At 45.0% G+C, this 16,018-nt stretch overlaps 1 protein-coding gene across 2 annotated transcripts in view; it reads left to right on the top strand.

The window, feature by feature from the left end:
• The first annotated feature begins 6,241 nt into the window (after positions 1–6,241).
• The window catches only part of ADIPOR2 (adiponectin receptor 2), a 42,586-nt gene continuing 32,809 nt past the window's right edge, over positions 6,242–16,018 (top strand). The window contains exon 1 of one of the 2 annotated variants that reach the window (XM_052667581.1): positions 6,242–6,355. The gene's annotated coding sequence lies outside the window, so the exon portion shown is untranslated. Of the gene's footprint in view, positions 6,412–16,018 lie in introns of both variants that reach the window. The other variant, XM_052667582.1, reaches the window with a different exon arrangement.

The following is a 16,018-nucleotide window of genomic DNA, read 5'->3' as shown; positions in this document are numbered from 1 at the left end:
TCCAACTCCCATTAAACTTCAGTGGGAGCTGGACTGAGCCCAAGATCAGATCAAATGTGTGAGCTATTCACTCCTGGGATACTATACGTTTCTAGCCCAGTAATAAAACTTATTCTACCTTGGATACATCTAAAAAGACCTTTCCTCCCACCATCCTCGCTTCATGTTCTTGTCCATCCTCATTGCATCAGTCCTTGAAGGTGTCAGCTATTTGTATACGGCACCCTCAGGCATTGTTAACGTGTCTAATAATTCCAAATGATTTCACTTGGCCTTCCCAATAAAGACCACACATTTAAGGGAGCCCCAACTCTCCTTGCCATTTGGCACCACAATTAATTTTGTGGGTGTAAACAACTTGGGGAGTGGAAAAGTTGGCATTCTTAGGGACTGCTATTCATCTGGGTGTCCCTGGGTATGTCCTTCTTCCACCCCAAATTTTGTCTGGATGGAAAAACAATGATTTTGGCTGTTTCTCCCAGAACTCTGGACAGCCTGCTTGGAGCCAGTAGTTCTTACTGGACTGGACTGGGACTATAGAGAGATAGGAGAGAAGTGACTATTCCTCCCCTCACCCCCCCTTTTTTATTTAACAAGACCTAGGTTTCAGTCTTCTCATCTTTCTGATAGTTTTGTATCCAAAAATGCGCACGCTAGGTTAAAACTTAATTTCTATGGCGCCCACGCATTGGATATCCAACCCCCTCAGGGTGGCAGTAAGTATAAAATAAATCAGAGCACGGCATGTTCAGTTTGATGCAAAGCCAAAGAAAAACAGTAAACTAGCAGAACTGCTTCTTTACTGTGAAAGTTCAAAAATGATGGGTTTGAAGCTGTGTCTTGTTAGGTACACAAAGTTGTAGAGGCATGTGGGGAAGGGGAGCTAAGCTTCGTTCTGGGCTTTGCCAATGACCTGTTTTGTAGTCTTCAAGTTACTTCATTTCTTTTCATTGTAATCTCCATATATATAAAACAAAGAACAGAATACCTCTTTTTTTTCTGATGCATAGTGGTGGTTTGGGGGCACAGCAGGAGCCTTGAAGAGGAAAGGCTGTTCTACAAAACAGAAGTGAAACACAGACTTTGTTTTTGTGGCCATCGAATATCTTGTAGTGAGAGTAAAGCTTAGGAGTAGTAGCCTGGTTTCTGAATCAAATACCTGCCTGCTTAAATTCTGTTTGCAGTTTCGTATGGATAAGATATTCACACAATGTGCTGTTTTATAGCGTGTGCTGGTAACTGACTGCCACATTCCAACCCTGAAGTCGCTGCACTTCAAGGCTGATAGAAATGACCACCCGTAAGTCATGTAAAACTAAAATATTTTGGAGTTAAAGGCACTATGCAAACACGCGGTTATTGCAAGTCAGTGAACATCAGCTCCTAAACGGAGCAGAACAGGATGCTAATCTGTCATCATTTTCCAACTGGTTGGTAATATATAAGTTATAAAGTGAATGAATGAGGCCTTAGTACACCCTGCTGCAAAGTAAGCTAAGCAACAGCTGGCACCAGAACAAACTGAAATTTTAATTTGATAGTAATTACAGTAAAAAAGGTAATGGCAGGCAGGGTTGTGGGAGAATTTTAACAAACCTTTTAACATCACTGGAGTCTCAGCCACTTGCATTGTTTGGAGGTTCCTATTCTTTGTCTCCAAGAGGTCTGTGCCTACCGAGAGCTCAGTGTAACTGAGAGACTGCTGCCTTTTGCAAATCAGGAAACAGCAACGTGGAACCTTATAGTTTAAGTTTACCTTATGCTGTCTACACAAACCCAAGTTTTATAGCCCTGATAAAGCACAAATGAAGCAGATCTTGTTCAGTCATATACAATCAAACATGCAAAGGTCTCTCTCTGCTCACTTGACCTGTCCTGGGAGAGGCCTGGTAGGTTTGAGTTACGCCATTGGAGCAATTCCTAATCACCTGTGGCTACAAAAATACAGGCAGAATTTTCATCAGCTGACATGTACACAAAACATCTCAAGGAGAAATACCTTCCAGCAACTAAAGGGCGTTTCTCAAGTATCTGTCACAAGGTTGTCCAGAACCAGCTGCTTATATGGGCATCCATATTCATTTAGCTTTTGTTTAACTACTTTAACTACAGTCAGATGAAGTAGTTCCTAGAAGAAGCTCTATGAAATGAAGTTCACTGGGTGGCATGCTCTGAAAGACCTCTTGTGCAGCAGACAGTGGGCAGGTGTCACTAAAATATTGCTCCCATCAAAGGGAACCCCTCTCCTCAATGTTAGACTTTGACAACATCTAAACTCTGGGTCCCAGATGCGTATGAACTGTGGTCCACAAATGCATCCTGGCCATGCCCTGACTCCTTGCCAGGGTGGCACAGGCACTTACACCCCATACAAAAGGACTGATGGATGCACAGACCATCAAGCATGCAGTCTGGCTCGGCCCCAGTTCCAGTGCAGATAGCTGGTGGCTTTGGGACTAGGCTATGTCATGAGCATGCCAGCTCTGAAGTCTAAATATAACCGGCCTCAAAGATAAGCAAAACAGATCTCTGTGGCCAACAGGACACATACCAGAAGGGACAAAAAGAATCATGATCAGCCGTTGTAAATCCCAGAATAACAGTGATAAAAACCCACTGTATAATACAATGATCACAGCATGCTTGTGCCTTCTTGTCAAATTACCCATTGTCAGACCGCTCCTGCAGGGTTACCATTCCCTCTTCTTTCTTTGCTCTGTTTAAATGACAGTTGAAATCTATTTTTTGCGTTAGGATACAAAAGGTCCTGACCTACTCATAGCATTTCCTCAAAGAAAGAACAGGGGAACAAACAGTGGGGTCAGAAGCTCTGCCTCTGTGAGTTGGGAGAAACAGTTTCTTTATTTCTTGTTCACACAGGTGAGCATCCATAGAATGGAAACCAAGGCAGGGGTTTATTAGAGCTAGCAGAAGTAGGGCTCGGTCTTCACTTGAGTGAGTGAACTCTGGAAAATTTAACTGCGAGTAGCCAGAATTTGCATGCCTTCACAGTGAGTCACATGGAGAAAGGCTTCGTGGATTCTTGCCTTGTGATAAAAGAAGTCCTTCTCCCTTTTCCAGAGAAAACTATCAATGTATTTAACCACTAGATATTGTGCAAAAGCCTGGTAAAGTGGCTGGAGTGTACAGGGGACATGTGCTAAGAAAGTTACTTGGTTTTATTTCATTTGTTTGCCATCGTAATGCTTTCTATTTGTTAATTTGGACTTTGCCACCTGTGCTCTATAAAGAGCCAGCATTTCCTTGTAAGTGGGAAAGCTAAAGCATTCTTTCCATTTCCACATGAACAGATGTAACACTCTGCAGCCATGCCTCTCCACCACAACCGCCCCTGGAAGAAATACACCCTACTTAAGCACTGATCTCTGAGCATTGCCTCAGCTCTGAGGAGCGCAGCAAGAGGGTGCCCGCAGCTCTCCTTTGATGTGATGCAATGTGATGGGAGACCAGTTCCTCACAAGTGCAGTTTCAGAGTTTCTCAGACCAGGACCTTACGACCAGTGAGGCAGGGCTGTGCATCTGCTGGATACCGTAGGCATGAAGGTTTACACAAGTCCTCTAGGTGTAGTGGTGCCAGTTGTGTTGTGTGCACTGGCAGAGAACAGGGCTGCCCACTGGCACACCCATGGCAATGCGTCTGCATAGCACATATAGAAAGAGAGTTTACCAACATATCTTTTTCTTTACTTCCATTATTTCATACTATTTTAGGAGAAGACCAAAGCTAGGCTAATCTTTTAAAGCAATTTGTTCTTTACACTTAAGAGAGAGCCTCATTTTGATTTTTCCTTCCCCATAGATGGTGTGTGTTTGGAGCTCTCAGTAGCATCCAGGAAGGCACTGGGAAGCCTTCTGTGACATCATACAGTTTTCTTGTGGAATCCCATTAATAGCTGTGGCTACTCTGTCTTTACAGGAAGATATCACTTCTGCCACCGTCTTTTATCCTCACTGCTCTGCCACTCTTGCTTCTCTCCTTGTGTCTTTTGCACTGAGGGAGTTTACACTTTGGGCTAGAGCTCATTAATTTCTGCCTCTATGTTCTTTGTATTTATTCTTCCCACAGGGGTTGAGACTGGCAGGCTGAACCTTGGTTACATTCAGACAGCAGGCTGCCCCTGAGATGGCTTGGCAGTGACTCAGGGACCACATCACCCAGGAGGGAGAAACATGACAATCAGGTTGGCCACCTGAATGGCACAGTTACCTCCCCACACTATGTGTCCAGAGGGAGCCAGGCTTGATGACCCCATGGCACTGCCATCAGCCATCACGCTGGCTGCTGCAGTGAGCACCACCCCTCAGCACGCTGCCAGAGCATGAGATGAGCATGGGATAGGGAAGACTGTTGCAAGGAAATGCAAACAGAATGAGCAGGCAAAGGTTCACTGGGGGCCAGTAAAATAGTAATGCCAGTCCCCTGCCCCCAGGCCCTGTCTCCATTAGCGCTGCATAGCGCTGGTGTCACAGGGTTGCAGCCATCCTGGGAAGCACAGAAGGCAGCAGCTGTTTTCGCCAGTGGGGATAAAGCAGTTTACAGGCTTGCTGAAATAAGGCATATCCTGTAAGAAAAATGTACAGGCTCTTCCTTACCCTAGGGTAGTTTTATTCTGAATCATGGTTTGTCTTTTGACTGTCCCTAGAATGCCATGTAGTTGTGTCAGTCTTTTGCATGATTACCGGAGTGTGGTGACTGGTGCAGGATGAGCAGGATGAGGCATTACCATGCAAGGACACATTACAATGATGCCTTTCAGGGAAAACAACAACAACAAAACCAAACCAAACAGATGTGGAGTAGAGCCAGTGTCACACCGCATGTCACAAGCACTGTGCTGGAACTGACTGTAGCCCAGCTTTGCTCACAGCCAGCATCAGTGTTCAGCCAGCCCCCTATCAGCTGAGGGCTTTAGAGCGGCAGCCGCTTTGCAATTCACAGTCATTATTCTGAGTTTCATTTACCACAAGCAAATTTGCTCCCTCTTGCTCAGGAACAATAAGAGAGTTAACTAATGAGCTGCCTACTTTCACAAAGTGCAGGACTGTATTTAGAACAAAAACATTCAGAGAAGGAACGAAGGTAATGAATATGGTATATTAATGCTCTGAACTCCAGGAATTACCTAAAAATGCCCAAGAAGTAATAACTCAGTTTTTGTGTTTTTTTTTTAATGTGTCCTTCCAAGTGAGTCATTTGCTTGATGGCAGAGCACAGCTTTGGTTTTGGTGGTTTTTTTTGTTGCTGTTGTTTTGTTTTTGTTTTTGCTTTACAGGCTCTTGAACCAGAATAAACCACTTTAATCCCGTTTATTTAATATTTAATGAAACAGTGCTCCGGTCTCAGTTTCCCTCTCCTTTGGCTGAGTCTGCTTTAAGTTAAAGTGACAGGAAATGACAGATGAAAATGACATGTCGTTTTACCACTCATTTTTTGCCAGTGGAACTCAAAAGCATCTCAAATTCATTAGCGCCATTTTACAGATGAAATACTGAAACACAGGGCAGGAAATGCTTCATCTGCCAAGCAGGGTGGAGCCGGGAGCGGGGCACTGCAGCTGCTCTTCTCTGCTGTGCTGTCAGAATGCATTTTGATTGATGAAACTGTAAACAAGGGCACTAGGGCCGTTTTGGTGGGTGGCAATGACGCTTCTCCCTTGGAACCCCTGAAGATGGTAATGAATGTGTGAGACGGGACGTGTTTTAATGGAGACAATAGGGATTCGTGTTTTTGTAAACAAGGTTTTGGGGAATATTTATCTTATGTTGGTAGGTATCCGGGGCCAGTGTTTCAAACACGGATTGACAGGGATGATTTTGCTTCTATAAAGGGGCCAAGGGCGACACTACTGCCCGCGCAAAACCCGTAGGAAGCAGTGCCACGGGACGACTCCCTCTGCCCGCGGCTGAGGGCGGGCGGGCAGGCAGGACACGCCGCCAGGCACAGCCCTTCCTGAGTGCCATCAGCCCCAACCGCCACCAACCGCCCGTACCATGGTAACAGCGCCGGCAGAGAACAAAAGCCCGCCGAAACGTCACCGCCAATCAGAGCTGGCTCCCGGCGGCGGGGGGGCGCCCTCACCCCTCCCTTCCCCCATAGGGGCCGCCTGCATCACCCAACAAGCATCGGGGCGAGCGGGCCGCCTTTCCTTCCGGTGCGCGGCGCGCAGGCGCGGGAGGGAGGCGCTGATTGGCAGGGGCGTCCTCGTGCGATGATGACGCGCTAGGACCGGGAGGCGGTAGCGATTGCGGCAGGAGGGGGGCGGCGCGGGGCGGCGGCGGCACCTCGCGGGGCGCCAGGGCGGGCGCTGGCCGTTGCCAGGGCGCGCGTTGCCAGGTGAGCGGCGGAGCCGCGGAGCTTCGGAGCTTCGGAGCGTCCCGCCGCGGGGCCGGGTAGGGAGCGGGGTGGGTGAGCCGGCCTGCGGCGGGGGGCGCCGGGTCGGCGGTCGGGGCGCTACGTTGCGGCGCTCGGAGGGGCTGAGGGAGTAGGCCCGCGGCAGTCGCTGGGTCGGGAGTGGGAGAACGCGTCCTGCGCCCGGCTCAGGGCACTTGTTGCTGGTCGGGGTGGGGGGGTGGCTGCGGGCCCTGGGGTCCTCGGGAGGAGCGGGGAAAAACAGCGCTGTGCGTGGGAGCCCTGCCCGCACGGTGTGTGTGTGTATCGATATAAACACCGCGGCTCTCAGCAATAGGGAACGCAGGAATTGGGCGGCAGCGCGGCCGCCGTCCTCGTATTCCCGAGTGAGAGTTGATTTCATTAACTTTTTTACGAGTTGTTTTCCTCCGAGGGGTAATCAGGCTCTCGTCTCCTGTGCGTTGGGGATGATAAGAAAGATGGTAATCAGCTGGAAGCCAAAGCCCGGTGACAGCTGCTGCTCCTAGGGAGCTCCTCAAGCAGCCTGTGGGTTTTTTTTGATCTACTTTAACCTAATAAGTCAGTTGGTTTAGTGGCTATTGTGGGTTAGTGTATGTGTGAGAGAACCCTTAAAGTGAAATTGGAACTTCTTTGGTGCTAGGGCTTTGTCACTGTGTACGTAGACATGTAAACAAGCAACTGTCACAGTGGAAAAGCTGTAAATGTCATTCCTTAGTTAAAGATCCTTCTGAGTCTTAGTCCCGTGCTGAATTCTTCTAGTGCTTGAGCTGTCCTATTGCAAACTCTGTGTATTCCTTAACATGGACCTTAACCGTCGACTGTGTCCTCTGGACAGACTGTGCTGCACACGAGCTGGCAAGGTCCCAGAGTGTAACTTAAGCTCCGTGTTCAGTGCCTGGCTTCAGTCGGTGTCTGGGAGCGCTGAATTCCAGGTTATACTTTGACTGTGCTCTTCATGGATCTGTCCCAGAATCACCGCAGAGTCCTCTACACAGTCCTTTTGGAGCTCCTGCTTAACGAGGCTGTTTCAAAAATGCCTGACAGACCAATGCATGTCATGGAGCTATGGGTGCAGCCAGTCATAAAACACTGCCTGCTCTCTCTTTCTATCTTTAGTTTTGAATTGTTTTCCCCTATGCAGAAGGGGAAGTGATCATGTTTTAGGTTTTTCCCTTCCTGTAGGGGTACCAGGCAGTTCCGGTTACAACTATTTTATGCTGTTGCTCTTCATGGAGAGAATGTATAATGTGCCATTTTCAGCTTCCTGTGACACTTCATCCTGTGTAAATGCTGTGTGTGTGTTAGTGGGCAGTTTGCAGGAAGCTCGCTGCTGTTTTGGACGTGTAAAGTTAGCTGCTTAAAACATAGCAATGACTCCCTGCTCTGAGCTGATTGCTAAATATTTTTAAGTAAACCTCTCGGTAAGGCTGTTGGCAGCTTCATCGTGGCAACCCTGGGGAAGAGTTGCTAGTGCTGAATCAAAATGGGCAGAGCTAAAAGCTGCAACCCGACTTTGTCTGGTTTATCAAAATCATGCTGTAAAATGGGCTGGGTGTTCGAGCTTAAACTGCATCAGACCTTCAGCTGAGCCAGACACAGGACTCTGCTCCACCACTTCAATCTGTGACACGTTGCTGGAATTGTATCAGTACTGCTGAACTGGTGGCCCTCTTGTGAGTTTGCCCAGGAGCTGTATTTGGGGCAGCTATGGGTGAGACTCAGACCTGAGCCCCACTCCTGGATATAGGGTGGAAAGGCTGGGCCTTGGAAAGCCTACATTTGCTCGAGGTGAGAGTTTGTGTTGATTTGTCATGAAGGAAGATTAGCAGGAATTGGCAGGGCGTGTAATGCCAGTGATTGTTTTCTGTTAGTATTCAAGGAGCCGTGTCAAGCTTTTCTGTATAAAGATTCTCAATGCTACGCTGTTAAAGTGTGAGTTTTGCAGGTTTCTGGTTGTGTAACTGTATTGTTCAAGATGCTGTGCTGGAGAAACAAGGCTTGCTTTCATTAGTGTCTGTACATGAGGAAAATCTTGATAAGGAAACTTCAGGCAGTTGTTGGATTGTTTTGTTGTTATGCCATCAGTGATTCAAGTGCTTAAATAGAAGTAGTTCTGAAATGGAAATAGCAAATCTGAGTATTTATGATCTGAAAGTCTGTCTGAGTCATTCAATGAATTTTCTGGCAGACAGTGTGGGTAGATTTGAAAAGATGTTCTTGCACAAGATTTTGATAGTGATGGCAGAAATGTACTTGGGACATTGTTTAAGGGGAAGGCTGCTGCTCTGAGTTGTACCATCCTCTAATAAAGCTCTAAGTTCTTCCTGCAAGATATTCTACTTCAGATGGTTGTACCCTGTGTAGTGACCGTCTCTCTTTGCTTTTTGAAGTAACAGGCTTGTCAAGGCAAGTTCAACCAAGACATCCTTTCTTAAAAAATAAGAATATTTATAAGAATATATAAAACCAGTGCCAACAAACTTGGCACTGGTTTTGCTTCTTCAGAGAAAAGGTTTCTGAAAACATGTTTAGCTTGTTTATGTGAGTACGTTCCAACCCCCAGAATGCTTTATTTTTGAAGTTAAATGTTACGGATCAGGATGTAAATTACTAAGAAGCAGAAGTTATTTCCACATAGCTCCTGTTGCAGCCGAGCTTTGAGGAGAACGACCTCTTGCCTTCCATCTGGCCACAGCTCAGTAAGACTCAGGCTTTTATCATTAGGTAACTGTAAACCTGAGCTGCTCGGTGAGTACATATGTTCTCTGGAAAGTTCTTATCAATGGTGTGATGCAAAAATAAAATATTTGTCTTAGTCCAGTTTGAAGACAAACATCAAGGCTTACTTTCAGGGCACGATGACAGTCATTCTGAATGCAACAGCTACTCAGCATGTCACAGCATGGCAGTTGGGGTGGCAGTAAGCAGCTGGCCTCTCCGGAAGGGATGTGCCACAGCTTTTACTATTGCTGCTGCAGTTGGGCTGACAGCAAAACTGACAGTGTGGTTCAGCTAGTTTTCAGCAGCTGTGAAAGTGCAATGGAGTCTGCTGCTGGGGTGTGCCAGCTGCTGTTGCTCTGAACAGGGCTAATTATGCTCTTGTGAGAACAGAAAATAGGCGCTATTTACGGGAAGGCAGTGTTGGAATAGGCAGTGCTGTAGTCCTTGGCTCCGAGACGCCTTTGGAGAACAGCAAATGAGTGCAGACGATTTACTTGTAGGATAGATTGGAAGTCTGTTCTGAAGTACTTAAAATGAGTAGAACGCTGCATTACAAATTTCTTTGGGGATCTTCTGTGCTGAAAATTCTGCTTTCAGTAGCTACAGATGTCATGGTGCTACAAGATAGCACACAGACAAGGTAACATGAATTCATGGAATCATAGAATGGCTTGGATTGGAAGGGAGCTGGAGGGCCATCGAGTTAGTAGTGTAGTTCCAAACCTCCTGCCACAGGCAGGGCCACCAATCTCCCCGTTTAATACTAGACCAGGCTGCCCAGGGCCCATCCAACCTGGTTTTGAACCAAGGATGCCCAGGGATGGGGTGTCCATAGCCTCTCAGGGCAGCCTGGTTCCAGCACCTCACCACTCTCTCTGAATTGTAAAACAGTGTGAACTGTTATTTTTTTAAAATGCAGTTCTGGTCATCTGCTTATTTTAAGGTGTGCTCCCATTGATTTATAGGTACATGAAAGCTGTTTTTCACACCTTTTCACCTCATTTCCTTCCATCTCAACCAAAATAAACATAATTTTCCTCAATCTTTTTGGTCCCACTTGATCAGGGAACTGCTGTACCCTGTTTAAAGCCAAGGTCAGTTGTGCTGCCCTGTTTAGGTCTAGAGGATGACAGCTTATATGGCATAGGTTTAGCTGGGGGGATCACTGGGTATGCTAAGCAGTCCTCCTGGGTGGTTTTGCTGGTGAGAGTCCTTTGTGAGCTTCTCTCTGTTGTAATGACAGCATTTTGGTAGCTCCTTACTTGTGCATGAGCTTGCTCCTTACTTGTGCATGAGCTTGCTGCTTGACTAGGCTTATCTCCTCAAAATGTTATTGTGTGATTTAGGAAATGGGATGTTTATGAATATTTGAGTAAACAATCTGCTCTTAGGAGAGAATGTGCCACAGACCTTCTTGAATGAAACTTTTTCTTCATGTAGTTCTGCAGTCTGATTTCTTGTACAAATCACTTGGTGGGTGACGTGTCCTGGGGCCTGCTGGTGTAATAAGGGCACCAAGCCAGCATGTCTGTGCGTCGCTCCTGAGTCTCTGTGAAATGGAGAACTTGTGATGAAAATGGAATCTCTACACAGGCAGTAGAAGTTGTCTTCTGAGAGCGAATGACACCTCTGGCTTCAAGAAGACTTAATCTGAAGGATAAAATTCCTGCCTGCACTAGAAACTCTTAGATCTGTCTCCCAGTATGCTGTGGGAGCTGTTTGAAAGACCCATGCAGTGCAAAGAGTAGCCAAGACCAGTTATCAGTCTTGAGAGTATTGGCAAGCTTTTACCTTCTTCAGGGAAAGTTATTTTAGCCTTTGGAACGAGAGAGTGGATAGCTTCTTGGACCTGACCTTAAGCACTGCTGAATATGTACTTCAGCTTCTCCCAGCTGACAGTTTGGGCATGCTTTTGTGATGAAGAATTCCCCCCACTGCGTTTTCTGGTGGGCTCCTCTGTGTGATTTAGGGTTGCTTTTGTCTGGAGTGAACTGGTGGCTGCTTTAAGCCTTGCTGTCCTTAAGCTGGTGGAATTTGTGGGCATGCACTGCATAGTCAGGTTCTAGTGCTGTGATGGTAAGTTGGTGCTGCCTGACTTTATGACTCGTGATAGGCCTCTTTTGCATGCAACAAACCACGTGCTTTGCAGGTGGTGGCTTTATGTGCTTTAGTTTGATTGTTTATCAAACTTTTCGTAGAACAGCATTATAGCATTGCAAGGTTGATAACAGCAATATTCTCCTGTTCTTAGTTTTAAACTCCCATGCAGTTTTTTCTTAATGGAATGTGACCAGAGATATAAAGAAGGGCCTATTAATAATTATTGTTAAAGCAGCTATGTGACAGAGTGCCAACCATTGGCTTTCTGCCTGCAGTTCTTTCAGCAGAGAACAAAAAGGATTATTTTTTTGAGGTGGATGTGCTGAGAATTGAGAAAAACATGCAGTCACCCAAAGCTTTACTTAGTGGCTTCATGACCTGTGTGGTCTGAGCTAAGAGGAGAATGCTGTAAAACACTTGTGTCCTGATAACCTTAATGTCTGTGCTTAACTGTGAATATTCTTTGACTTCCTGCTGTGACCTTTTTAATAATTGGCAACCTTACTCATTCTGCAGCATTATTAAAATAGTTTAATAAAGAATGTGTTCTAAGAGTCTTTTTTTTTTCGCAGCTACACTAATGCAGCAGAGGAAGTTGCTAGGTAGCTTAGACTTGATTTGTAAGGTATCTAAGGGGCAATTTCCAAATATATGTTTGGTATGGAAGAGGAATGCTAAATCTCTGTGACTACTTGAGGGTTATGAATTGCTCATTTCACTCCTGTGAAAAGCAGAAAGAGGTGGGTAGTTTGTTTGCTTGGTTTGCTTTGCAGGTCACCCTCCAGGAAGAATGTAGTTTTTCATGGCTTTCTTGGCATTCTTATATCAACCAGGACTGTAAACAAGGAAGATCAATAATTAAACCTTCCATTTTTGGAACCTGGAAGTTAATGGTTGATTCAGTAAGCGGGGCCATCTTGTCAAAATCGAGTTGTCTGTTGATTTTTAGCTACAGTAGCTGTAAAAACTCTCCTCAAACTTGGACTTGCTTCCTTAGTGCGAGATGTACAGGTAGGGTATTTCTTGTTTCCCAGCATTAAGGCAAACTCAATTTCAGGTTAAACTCATTCTTGATGGAGAGCAAGAGAGGCTGAGCAAGTTTCACAGCGGTTGCAAAAGGTTTCTGTCCAACATATCTAGCTAGCGCGTGATGCTGTTGAAAATGCCAGTTATGTCAACTGATTTGGAAGGACTCCAGTGTGCAGTCAGCGTAGGGAAAAGGAGATGATACGTGAGACTGGGGCAGTACTGAAAAACAAATATTAAAAAAAAAAAACCAACAAAAAGATAAGGTCAGGGCTGATGTAACTGTACAGCTCTGTGTGACGGTAAGCAACTTTGGTCGCTTTGGATTTTGAGCCGCAGTCTTCAAATGCTATAGGACAAGTGGCACAAGATGCTTGCAGGAGGACATTAGTTTCTCGTTTTTCAATGCAAGCCCTCTCCAGCTGACTTTTTCTGTACCAGTTAAGCGGTTCAAAGCAGCCCCTTGTTACACATCACAGTAAAGTCATTGTGAGAAACAAAGCGTGATCACAGAACCCATGACTGTTTTCCTCTGAAAACTAATGTCTTGGCTCCCTTTCAATAGTTCATTATTATGTAAGTGCCTGAGGGCTCATGTGCCTGCAAGACTCACATGAGTGTTTTGTGCAGGCTGTGGTCATCCTTGAAGAGGTACAGTTCCACATTCCTGTACCTTTAGCAGTACAGCAGTACAGCAGTAAGATTCAGGTGGGACTAAAGTGCTTTCAGAGAGGCTTTATCTTATGTGGGGATTGGAGCTGCTTTAAAACTCTGTACTCCCTCCTTACACGCACTGTTCTGAGGTCACAGGATATTCGGAACACTTTCTCATTTAAAGCCAAAGGGACTCCAGAATTAAATGGTAATTTAAGTTATGTCTTTATTATAAATGAACAGCTTGTAAGCACGTTATTTGTTAGAACATTCAAAGTCACAGGTGATGGTGGTGGTTGGGGTTGACCAAAGCGTAGCTGCGTAATTCCTACCATAGGATGGCATTTAGTCATGCTAATGATGGAGTAATTGGGAATTACTGGCACTTAAAGTTAATTACTAGGCAGACATAAAAAGGAAAGGTGCAGGAGATATGCATTACTGCTGCTTGCATTTGAGACTGCCTCTTCAGGGGATGTGACAGGTAATGATAGAGCTGCATGGGCGTGTTGTGTCGGACCATCCGGTCACTGACATGCAAGTTGTGTGCTAAGGCTGCTTGTCCTCAGCCTCCCTTTGCCTTTGAGTTTCTGGTTGGATTGTGCTGGCAGTCTTAGGTTGCCTGGTAAGTAGTCTGGAGAGTTGACTGGAGTAGGAAGCAAGTGGTCTGTATGAGAACCAATCCTGCTTTTTGTGAAGCTTTAAACAACTATTGGGTGTTCAGTTTTGTATGGGAATATACAGAGCACTTACTGGACACGCTGCAGTAAGCATAATGTTTGAGCTCACTTTTGTGCTTTGTGTACTATGTGAAGTATGGGTGAAGTGGGCTGTATGAGGTCAGAAACATTCTCCCTGCCACTGGGGCACAATGAATGTCAGCTTGGAACTGGCTTTTGAGTGCTGTGTGTTTTACAACTCCAGTGACACAAGATCTTAAGATAAACACAAGACTTCATTTAGTGGTTTTAAGGGTCTAACAACATGCCATCAACAGTGCAGAGAAAATGGCAGTGAATCACAGGAAAAGTCTTCAGCATTCCTTGATGTTTTCATGCTGCGATATTTGTCATAGATGATCACTCTGAAGCTCCAATTCGAAACTGCTGGGTGAACCAAAAGCAGCATTGTATGTGGTTTGATAAAAACTCCTCTCTGACTGTCTTTGTGACTGAAGGCAGATTAACGTGCAGGTTAATGTATTTGACAGTAATAAATCAGTCTTAACAAGTACTTGTTTAACTGGGAGTTTGACTAAAATGGGATATCTGGGGTTGCGCTGAGCATTTTATGGGGAGTGCTCAAGCTGAGATGGTGAAAAAATTCTCACTTCTTCTGGTCTTTTGCTGATGCACCTTTATATTTACTCAGAGACAGCTAGCCACAATTTCATTCAAGTTGAAGCTGTTTTCTTCGGGGAGGAATCGAGGGATTCTAAGTTAAACGGAACGTGTGCATTTTCTTAACAACTGTAAATGCTTGATAGCTGCTCTGTAACACAAACTGAGCATCTTTTCCTTTCTGCCTAAACTTATCATCTGCTTTTAAGTGGATAAAAAGCCATTATGTTGCTTTAACATCCTCCTTGTTGGAATGTTGGACATTGACTTCCTAAACTTGAATGTAAAACCCAAGAACCAGTGACAAAGGTGAGGTGAGAAATTGATCCGGTAGCAGCTGTTTGTCAGACAGCACAGATGGAGGCTAGGAATACTGGCTGTTAGTCTTGTTTGTTTGTTTTTTTTTTTTTTTTTTGGAGGGGGGGGATGTATTTTAGTGATTAACTGCTGTGTGTTACTCCACAAAGAAGGTTCAAGAGCTTTTTGCTTTGTTGTTCTAAGCTGTGTTTCTCGGGACTGAGGCTTACGAGAAATTCATGTTTTCTGAAATGAGATGGCAAGCATGGCTTCTAAATTGGAGTCTATAACTGAGGTGTAAGTATAAAGTTGATGTGACTGAACTATAGTCACTCTTCTCCACTTCAGAAGGAAAATTGCAACGACATGTCAGATATTTGGTGGGCAGTTGAGGTGTTTTATTTCGTGTTTTTCTTCTGCCTTAAACCACTGCTCAGTTTGAGAGTCAGTAGAAATCTGTGGCATCAAAGCATTGCGTGACAGCCTGCATACTATTCATTGAACAAGCTCGAAATCCTAATCGGTTAACTGGCTGTCTAATCTGCATTGAATAATCAAAATTGAGGCAAATGGAGTGTTTTGAGTCTCTGGAAGGAGGTGAGTCATTTCAGCTTGTCATTAGGACAGTGCCTGCTGGCTCCTTGGGTGCCTTTGGGGAGCACTGCTGTTTAGGGACTTTTAGAGCTAGTGGTTATTTCTGGTGCTTAGCACCCCTTCATGGATTTATCCCTTGTTCCCTATGAATCCTGATTCTGAGCAAGGATTTGTAAGGTTGGCTATCTGCTGCATCAGATACAGCTTCCTTCTGCGTTTGAGGTTGCTATCTGCTAACTGTGACCTTTCCTTGGCTAACAGAAAATGTTGAGTGTCTTTGCTTTTTTGTTGTCATTGTTTTGGGTGGTGTTTTGTTGTTGTAGATGTGAAGATTGAGAAACCTTGTGCTGTGTTGAAATCTTACTGGGGTTTTGAGTAGTCGACATTGGTTTAAAATAGATCTGCACTAACGTAAAGCACATCCTCTACTAAATGCAAACTTATGAGCAAATCATTTACTGAATGTACAAAAGCTGATCTAAAAGGTTTGAATAACTGTTGATTGCCTAGCACACAATAAAAGTAGACTTCAGGTTTTGTATTTCATACATGGCAAAGCTTGTGTCATTTCATAGTGTTGTTTCCTTAGCTACAGTTGATTCTCTTCGTAGGTCAGAGCATGACTGCGTATCTCTGGGCAGGTCAGCTGTCATCCATGATTTTACTTCTGTCTTAATGTTAATAAATTCACGCATGGTTTACCAATTATTTTTTGGGGATTTACACCTCTGTCACTGTATGTTTCTTTCCCTGAATGCATCCATGCCATTACTATCAATGCCGTCAATGCTGTAAGAATGTTTTGTACCTTTCAAAGTAGCTTATCTGGCAGTATTTAGGTTCTCTTTACACCTAACGCTCTATATAGTGGCTGGATTTCTACATACGTCCAGAT

The sequence above is a fragment of the Tympanuchus pallidicinctus genome, unplaced genomic scaffold (assembly GCF_026119805.1).
Source record: "Tympanuchus pallidicinctus isolate F22 unplaced genomic scaffold, pur_lepc_1.0 scaffold8, whole genome shotgun sequence".
NCBI classification, from domain to species: domain Eukaryota; kingdom Metazoa; phylum Chordata; class Aves; order Galliformes; family Phasianidae; genus Tympanuchus; species Tympanuchus pallidicinctus.
The sequence above is the reverse complement of the archived record's forward strand: the minus strand, read 5'-3'. Positions and strand labels throughout refer to the sequence as shown.